We start from the raw sequence: 9,488 nt of genomic DNA, 5'->3' as shown, positions 1-9,488 counted from the left end.
TGATTCCCTTTTAAGCTGAGATAATATTTCAGATTTTCTTTGCCAGATTCTACCCTTTCTTTTTTTGCTGATAGTTACCCAAACTCTGCTGACAGACTGTGCGCTACAGGGGTGGCCCAGAATCATCCTTTGTTATTCTTACAAGCGATTTATCATATTTATTAAATCACATAGATTTCTACCATAAGTTGGAAAAACAGTATGTGCTTAATTTGGACCAATTAATTCCACAACAAATACACTCTCTCTTGGCCTCTCTTATAAACCAGAACATCAAACAGCTGTTCTCTCATCCCAGCAAAACTAGTCTGTAACTTTTTTAGTCTGCTTTTGCTAGTGACTATTGGATGAAACAAGATACCAGACACTTACAGAGATCTATTTCAGCCAATAAATCCTGTTAATTTATTAATGGCTCGAAGCTTATAAGAGAAACTTTATTTCATGAAGTTTTTATTTCTGCATTTTATAAATCTTTAGGCTTACAGTCAGTAATCTCCAGTTCCTTTCTATGTCTCAGTGTTTTGTTACAGAGCATAAAAATCCTTTCTAACACTGAAATAATACATACTTCTATTTGAAAAACGAAATATGCAATCCAGCATTGTTGTGTTTGGGAGGCAGTTTCAAACCTCTGTCATGGGTTGTAGAAACAAAAGCTGGGCTCGCACTTACTGCCATGTCTGTTCAGTCTGCAGAAACACGTATCATGAGTATCTGTTTCTCTGTTATTTACATTCTGGCTGGGTTTGTCAGATGCTAAGGAAGCTAGGTGACACTGAAGGTATACATATTATCTTAAACAAAAGACTAGAAGAAATGCACACATAGGCCTCAGAAGTATTTGGAAATGAGAAAAGGTTGGGATTAGCATCTAAATTGGACATCTTTGCGACGTGCCTGGTGATACGGGGGCTCCACTCCTTGGTCTACTACAGAAGGTTTGCGCTGAGCTCTCATAAAACTGGCAGATTCAGCCCCTAATCTGTTCTGTTCTATCACTCCGATTCTTGTCCCGTGGTTAGAGGAGATGATGCATGTCTGGGAGTGGCCTGCACCAACAGCATCTGGGAATTGTTGGCAACTGCTGTGATTTTGAAGTGATGTTACTTTACGTTGTACCTGGCCACAAACTAATGCAGATGTACTTCCAAAACACACGGGTGGAGTTGTGGCTGTGAATTTGCTATACTGATGTTTTATGTACTTTCTTGTAATTTTGAAAAGAATAAGAAATGTTGTGTAAAGTCTTTGCTTCTCTGAATTTATAGTAAAAGGTAAAGGTTTAGACATCCACTGCAGTTACCTGTAAGAACGAGCATGAGTAGCCTTCCCAATGTTTGCTCTGAATTGCTTTGGTTTTCGTCTTTGATTTTACAATCCCTCAGGGCAAAGGCGATTTGAAACCGGCGTTGGTGTTAGCATGGATGGTCTGCAAGAGGTGAGGGAAGCAGAAATAAGGCTCAAAATGTCTCTCTTTGCTCCATGTTGGCTGACAGAACTAGACCCGCAAAAGCGGTATTGCCCATCACATCCCTTTCAGGTGTGCACAAGGGCTGTTCGGGGCTGCTTCTCTCTGACGGTGCACCGACAAGGAGGCAGCACAGTAGGATGTGGCACTCGCACACCTCACCCGTTTCAGATCTGTGTCCTGACTGTCAGAATATGCCTTACATATAGATCATGGTGTAAAATACAGACGCTGTCTTTGTATTAGGGTTTGATAATAGTTTGGTGGTATGAAAATTTGCCAGTACAGTGCTGTAGCTTTTATTTTAAAGCAATTGAGGTATCTGAGCTGGTGCATAGCATGATGGCTTGGGAAGGGCAACAAGACCTTGTAGTTGGGGGTTACCTCCCTAGTGAGAAACAAGGAGGAACCTGGAATGGGTTTGACTCAACTCTATGATACCTTTGTACTCCTTATGCCTATTTCTGTCTGCTAAATCTTGCATGTAGATATGCTTATAGAGATCTTTGTAGTAATGAAGGCTTTGTCCGTGATAAAAATTTATGGTTTGCTCTGCTTTTGCTCTCCGAATCACTTGCTGCTACTGCTTTTCCCCTTTTCTTTTGGTGTCCTTCACCATCACGATTTCTTTAGCAAAAAACAAAGTACCTTGAGGCAAAGCTAACACACAGTAACTAAGGATCTTCACCTTGTCTTTTCTGCTTTCTGAAAAAGAAAATAATATAATATAGGAAAAGCATTCCCTCCCCACCAGTGTCATTCCTAATGACTTTTGCTATAAAATGGATCTTTCAGTAGTTACCTGGTTTCTGTGTAGGCACACAGTTTTGGAATCAAATCTGAATTTACAGAGAAATGTGCAGACCAAGTAAATGGCTTTGTATCTGGAATAAGACATGCAGTCGCTATCTGCTGAATAGTAATAAATTTGAGATTAATGCGAAGTGTTAATATTTTATATTGCTTACTTTTTTTGTCCTATTCTTTTTTTTCTCAAAAGATGTGTGAAAAAATGAAAGCTGCATATACACCATAAACTGCATTTCTTGACTTCTGAGACTGGCGTTGATTAACCTTAATACATTTCTATATTAATTTTTCTGGATGAATTTTTCCTGATTCTTTACAAGGAAATGAATAAATGGTGTTTGCCTAGCTAATCTTAGATCTGTTCTCTTCAACTTAGTGATGTGTTATTTTTCATGGAATCAAGATTGCATATGCAATTCTCTTGCCAATATAAAGGTATTTGAACTGTAGAAGTCTTGATAAATAAAATATTAAACAAAAATGTACATTTAACTGTAGGTAAACCGATCCATTAGTCAATAATAGTTTTGTGTGATATATCCAAATTTTGATTGTGTTATCTGACATGAATATGAGATCTTTAACTGAATGGATCTGTTCTGCTGCTGAAATATTTGCATTGTTGTTGAGATGCAGGGATGAACCCGGGTGTTCATGTGAACAGGTTAAAAAACCCATTACCTTTATATTAGCCAGGTTAGCAACTGCAGTTTGGAACTCAAACCTCTTGTGCTTTTGACAAGACCTGGTTTTTAAATTTATATAAGATTTCTTTCCCCCCGGAAAGCTATATAGATTATATAAACAAAGTATTATAATTATTTGCATGACTAGTTTGTTTTGAAATACCAGTTTTGTGAGTCTCAAACTAATGAACACTTACCATTTTAAACTGCTGTGTTTGTGCACAGAGTATACTTTCAGAATCAGCTTTGAGAATCTCTCTCATCTTTTGTGTACAAGGTTGACAAGATAATCAGTTGCAAGTGCTCTAAACTTTTTTTTTATTTCTCCATTTATTTTATCGGTTTTAATGTGATAAAATGTGTTACCTGACTTATGAAATTAATTTAAAATCATTAAATACTTAGTAACAATTTTTGAGGCAAAATTTTGCCTACAGTCAAAAATAGATGTGTCTGTATCAAATAGACACGTAGGTATTGATAGCCTGCAATTCATAGAGTTTCAGGCTTGAAGGCCTATTTTCCCTGTACACAGAAATTCTTCTTAAATTAGTGTTTTTAAAAGCTGGTCACAGGTGGGGAAAATATGATAGGGAGGGCATTGGCTTTCTCCCAAGTACTTTGTCTGAACATGAAAATCCAATATTTGATGTTTATTTCATTAAGGTAATCTGACTTGTTGTGTAAGAAATTCTACTTGGAAAAAAAGCATTCCTTTCAGCTTGTGGCTAATGATATGGAGCAACAGAACACCAGGCTAAAGGAACGGGAGATGATAGGGAATATAAGCATAGTGTGACGCTTTACTGGGACAGAATTAGCTTCTGAAATGTCACCTGTTCGTGATATATTTCCCACAATTTCTTGTCGTGAAAACTATGCTGTGAGAAAATAAAGGCATCATTCTTGCAGGGTTTGAACAGATTTTCCTCTTGTATGGTTAGGACAAGGCGTTTTTGGATGTCGCTCACTGGCAGACAGATTAAAAGTTTAAAATGAGGAGTTAACGGCCAAAGCAGCTGAGTGTTCCTCTTTTTCAATGAAACTTGTAAAAGAATGGGTGAAATTCAGGCAAAGATGCTGCATCAGCTAATAAGTAATACCATCCCTGATGGGTAATCAAACAGCTAGAAATGCCCACCATCAGAACAAACAAAGGATTTGGAAAGTCAACTAGGTATAGAAAAACGGAGTGTTTACCATTGTAGGATATACTTTCATAGTTACTTTTTATGCCCAAACATTACTCCTTGAGATTAATCATATTTTATGAAAACTTTTATTAACGTTTCCAAATGACCTTACCCCCATTGTGTTTTTATCAGTCCCGAGAGCCATAACCTGTTTAAAATATTTTTTTTATGTTTATAAACACAATAAAGTAAGCTGTCTTGCACATAGATTTGTAGATCTTATTAGAGATACTTTTTAAAAAGGTACTCCCTCTCTTGAGAAGATAATGACAAGTAGTAATCTTGGCATGCAAAGTTTTCAGACAGGAACAGTTGTTAAAATAGATTGTTTAATCTTTCCAGCATTGTTTTGGAGTGGATGAACTTTTTAATTGCACTTTTACACAGCATTACAACTTGAATGAGGGAAAGACAAGGGCAGCTGAAAACAAATGCGGTGGCAATATCAGTTAGATGATATTCCAGGTGAAAAAATAGCCAAAGTATTTGCTTAAGATTTAAGTGTTATCAAAATCATGCAAGAAAAATGGCAGTTTTTAAACTCATTAAAGTTAACATTTGTCTGTATTGTAAATGAGGTATATTCCCTAGGGTAGTTAACAGCTTTGGTGGCACAAGATGGGGGTAATTTTTCAGATGTACTGTTTCCAATGGGCCAGTGTCCTAAGGCTTTGCTTTAAATGGCCTTTTTATGCAGTAGGATAATGGGCAGTTTGTGCATTGCTAAATCAGCCCTATTTTGTTAGGAATGTTACAGTCAGGGCACTTACAATTTGTCAGAGGAAATGCAGAACATCTCTACAGGAGTCTGTTTAAGAGGACATCATTTCTCGATAAGCTCTTGCTTAGGTCAACATGCAGCACTGCTCTTACACTATTCCCCTGTTGCTTCTGCCACACGGGAATGCTCTGATTTATTAGGATTGCACAAGTCATGTCCTCCGCCTGACTGAATCCACAATGCGGAAATTTTCTCTTCCCTCCCCCTTTTCAAAACGAAATGTAGAAGGTTACGTTAAAGCCCTCTTAAAGTATTTCTAAGAGAACCGCTTCAATGAAAGGAAATACCTGTATGTTGTACAGTATCTTTATTGTATAGATGCATGTTATAAATACATCAGGACTGTTGTTAGTTTGGAAAGTGTGCTATTTTGGAGCATTGACTGTATCCATATTCTATTATCATACTACTGTAAAATGCCTGTGATGATGTGCAAAGGTAAAATAAGAAGATTGTGAACCTAGTGAATGTGCTACAAAATGTCCAGCAACTAATGACATTATAGTTTTTAACCAGAGCACGTGAAAACCAAACATCAGCAAAAAATACAGAAGTCTAAGTGAGTTGCTGTGATGGGTACTACAAATGTATGTCCTGTCAACTTTTTAATTACATTTCAAATTGTAGAGACATTTCTTCTATAAAACTAGCTTAATGAACGATGATTCTTTAGTCAAATCTGCTCTAAAAACTACGTGCAATTCAGTGTTGTGTTCATTTCCCGTTTGATAAAGGTGCTAATACTCTGTCATTCAGACTGCTATTACTAAGAAATTTTGGTTTGTTTCAGCATTGTGATATTTTAAACTCAATGCAGCCAAGGACATTTTTAATGAAAGGAAGAAAGTGATGAAAAGCCTCAATAATTTTGTGTTTGATGCCAATTGTAATATGAGAAGTGCAGAAAATATTTTGAAGGGGTCAAAGCTATTCCTCTTTTTTTTATTTTCTTTTTTTTTTCTTCTGTAACACTGAATTTAGCTGTCTGCAGGCATTTGAGCCTGGAATATATTCTGCTTTCTCTGCAAAGAAATATAACATTAGAGTTTCCCTAAAAAGGCATCTTGGGTGACTGTGAGTAACCTTGCCTGGAAATGAAGTAACTCCATTATTCCGATTCACGTGGACTCATTCCTTAACAGTTACTTTTCCCCTCTCTTTGAGCTGCTGTTTAGCACTCTTACTTCACCTCTGCCTTTCTCCCTGTACATCTTCCTGTGATGCTTAGGGGTAAGAAGGTTTATTTTTTTAAAAGGTATGAAATAGCAGCTTGTGCAGATTTCCCAGATTTGCATGAGCCATACAAAGATCTTTCCTTCTTTGCAACTCTTTATGGCCAGCCCTTCAAGGACTGGAATGATCAAATGAAGGAAGGGGAGATGGTTCTGGAGTTGGTAATGAGGCAAAATAAAGAAGACACGACGGAAATCTCTAAAAACAGGTGTGGTGTTCGCGTCACTTGTTTTCTCTATCTGTTGTCTACAAAGAAACATTTGTGCAAGTGATGCCATTGCTGAACCTCAAAATCATGGAGGACATTAGTCACCCACAACAGGACAGGCAATCTGTGAGCAATATGGCTGAGCAGATAGCAGGGGTGGGGAGGACAGGGCTGAGGAATGGAATGCTGCACCATGGGCAATGTACTGAGTGGGTATTTCAAACCAAGTACTGCGCTGTACAATGATTAACAGCAGAAGTACCTTCTGCTGGCACTGCGAAGTGGTGTGGCTGCACTTCAGTTTGATATATAGGTAGCTAAATCAGTATGATTAGACGGTGCAAATTAAATTGATGTAACATCATATAGGCATTGCCTGGAGAAGAAAGAATTTGATTTTCAGAAATGCTGGATACTTGCAAAGTTCAGCTGCCTAAGGACTGCTTTGAAAAAACTGAGTCTTTGGTATGGAGCCTTTGTTTAGCCAATGACAAAGATATAATTTTTAAGGTGAAGGACAAGGAAGAAAGGAAGAATTTAAAAGAGCTATGGGAAGTAAAGACAAAAAAAATCACAAAGTAATATTTAGACGCAGGAAAATTCTATGAAATGGAATAAAACCACATCATGGCAGCTAATAACCGGAGTAAAATTCACTGTAATACAGTTATTTTTAGTATTTTTATGAAAGTGTTAAATGAATATTTGGGAAATTGGTATTATCATAGCAAATTTGTCACTTTGCAGTCACTACTTGACATGCAGATATTTTCAGCTTAGTGTTAGGTAGAAAATTAATGGTGGCTATCAGAAAAATTTTGTAGAGTATTACAAAGAGCACTATTTGCAGTCCTTACTAAAGGCCTCACAGTAAAGAACAAGTACAAGTACTTTCTTTCCCCCAGAAGTCAGCTCTTAAGGCTGTGGTAAGGGAACTATCATTTTTATATACCATCAACTCCTGTAAAACCTTAGATTCCATTATAAGTATCTAGTGGTTTTCCCTGTACTTTTGGTATGGAAATGTTTCAAATTCAGATTACTGCTAGATCATCAAGTCAAAAGGGAAAGAGACTTACCTCATTTAAATTTAATTAATGAATTGTTAACTCTGAAACCTAATGATGACACTAAAGTGACACTATCTTTTTTAATGTCATATCATGTCCTTTTTGCAGAACCATCCAGGTAATTTAGTATCTGTTCTTTAATAATTCATTTCAGCCTTCCAGGAGCTGTGAAAGATAGTATCTTCTTTGCCTTCAGGAATGCGGTGAGACTAAAGCTTTTATTGAGAGCTTTTTGGGCGTCCCCCTTTTAAATGGCCAAGTAGGAGACCTAACTTTTCAGGACAATTTAAGCTGATTTCAGCAGAGAGTAGCAGAATTTAGCTTTTTTTCTTTTCTTTTTTTTTTTTTTAAATGCTTTTTTCATCTTTTGGGACTGTGTTTAATGAAGTTTGGCAATCTTTCAGATTTACTATGCCATTCATTACTTAATATATTAGTAGCCCATAAAGAATCTTTTCTATGCCCAAAATGGATTGAATGGAAACAAACAAGCTGTAGAAATGCCATTACTTCTGAGAGGTGGCATGAACTCTACCTGCTCTAAGTACAAGTTGAAATCTGGGCTATTGAAAGAGTCCAGTCAGTGAAAAGAAGCAGCTTTCAGTCCCTGAGCTCAACTGTGGAGCTGCCACAATACATGCTCTATGTTCAAACTTGCTGTATTGCAGAAAGCAAGTAGAGAGAGCAACTTTAGAAGACATCTTACAGTTACGCACAGAGACAGAGAAATAAAGGCCTGATCCGGTGAAACGGAGAGGCAACAATGGAAAATTGAGATTAGTTTTCAACAAAGAACAGGATGCAACTGGACTAATTATAAAAGTACATCACAGGATGATGGTGCATGTTAATGTCCAAATCATTATTTAATTCCAAAGAAATAATCTATCTGTATAACTCAAGAAACCCCCAAACACACAGAATGTTCAAGGATTGTGTTTTAGTGAAAATAATAAGAAAAGGGATGGATGTGAAAAAGAGTTGAACCAAGTTGCAACAGCACTGGAAGAAAAGCTGAAGAAAGAAATGGGTAACCTGAAGGTGTCAGATCGGTCATGATTTGGTTGTGCACTCCACCATGAAGTAGCATAAACCTGTTTTTTTCATTTTGTTTTTGGTTGCATACTGCAAAAAATATTCTCTTGAACCAGTGCGGACAGTTAAAATCAGGAGCTGATGCTCAACCCAGAGGGTAGAGGGAGTGTCAATCCCTTACTGCGCTCATCCCTGACCTTGTAGTCTCTGCATTGCTGATGGGCAATTCTAAGAGCTGCCAGTAGCATCGGTGACTTAACTGAGCTGTATGGGGGAGAAGAAATACGGTGATGTGCTGTTCTGCTGCCTTTTTACTCCTGACACACCCCATATGCTGAGATGGTGGGTGGCAGTAGGAGAGCTGGCACATTAGCAGCAGTGCGTTCCCTCTGCCAGGGGAATAATCTGTTGGCTTGTTAAATCTCATTTCTAATTCGTTTCTACTTCCTGAGTAGCACTAAGAGGCGAGATCTTCACAGAAAATCCAGCTCTTGGAGCGTGTGGTAGTGCAGTCTAGAGGACAGTCTGAAGCCTGTGCCTTGAGGCTCTATTTTGAATATTAATTTTAATATATTTAAAAAAACCTAAACTCTAAACTGTCTAAAACTTGAGTGCATTAGCAATTCTTATGGAAATGATACAAGTGCGGTGCCTTTGTTAGGTTTTTAGGTATGTATATACATGGGAAAATATACTACATTAGAAAATTCAAATAGGCAAATCAAAGCAGAAACAAAAAAACTTCTTTTTTTCTCTATTAATAACATTGCTTGTTAAACAGTTGGCATAGAATCCCAGTGTGAAATTGCCAAGAATTGGCATAAGCTTTAAGTTGTTTCGTTCAGTATCATGTGAAAATAAGTAGAATTATATGTGTTTTTGTCATCTGTATTGCTAGTGAAAAGGAGGATTTACATCCCAAGGAAAATAGGTGTGCACCGTCAGGGGGAGTTCATGTTCATCTGACAACTGCAGGACTTGGCAAACAAATACAGTAAACT

This window comes from Rissa tridactyla, chromosome 4, assembly GCF_028500815.1.
Source record: "Rissa tridactyla isolate bRisTri1 chromosome 4, bRisTri1.patW.cur.20221130, whole genome shotgun sequence".
Classification (NCBI taxonomy): Eukaryota; Metazoa; Chordata; class Aves; order Charadriiformes; family Laridae; genus Rissa; species Rissa tridactyla.
Note: the sequence above shows the minus strand (reverse complement) of the source record.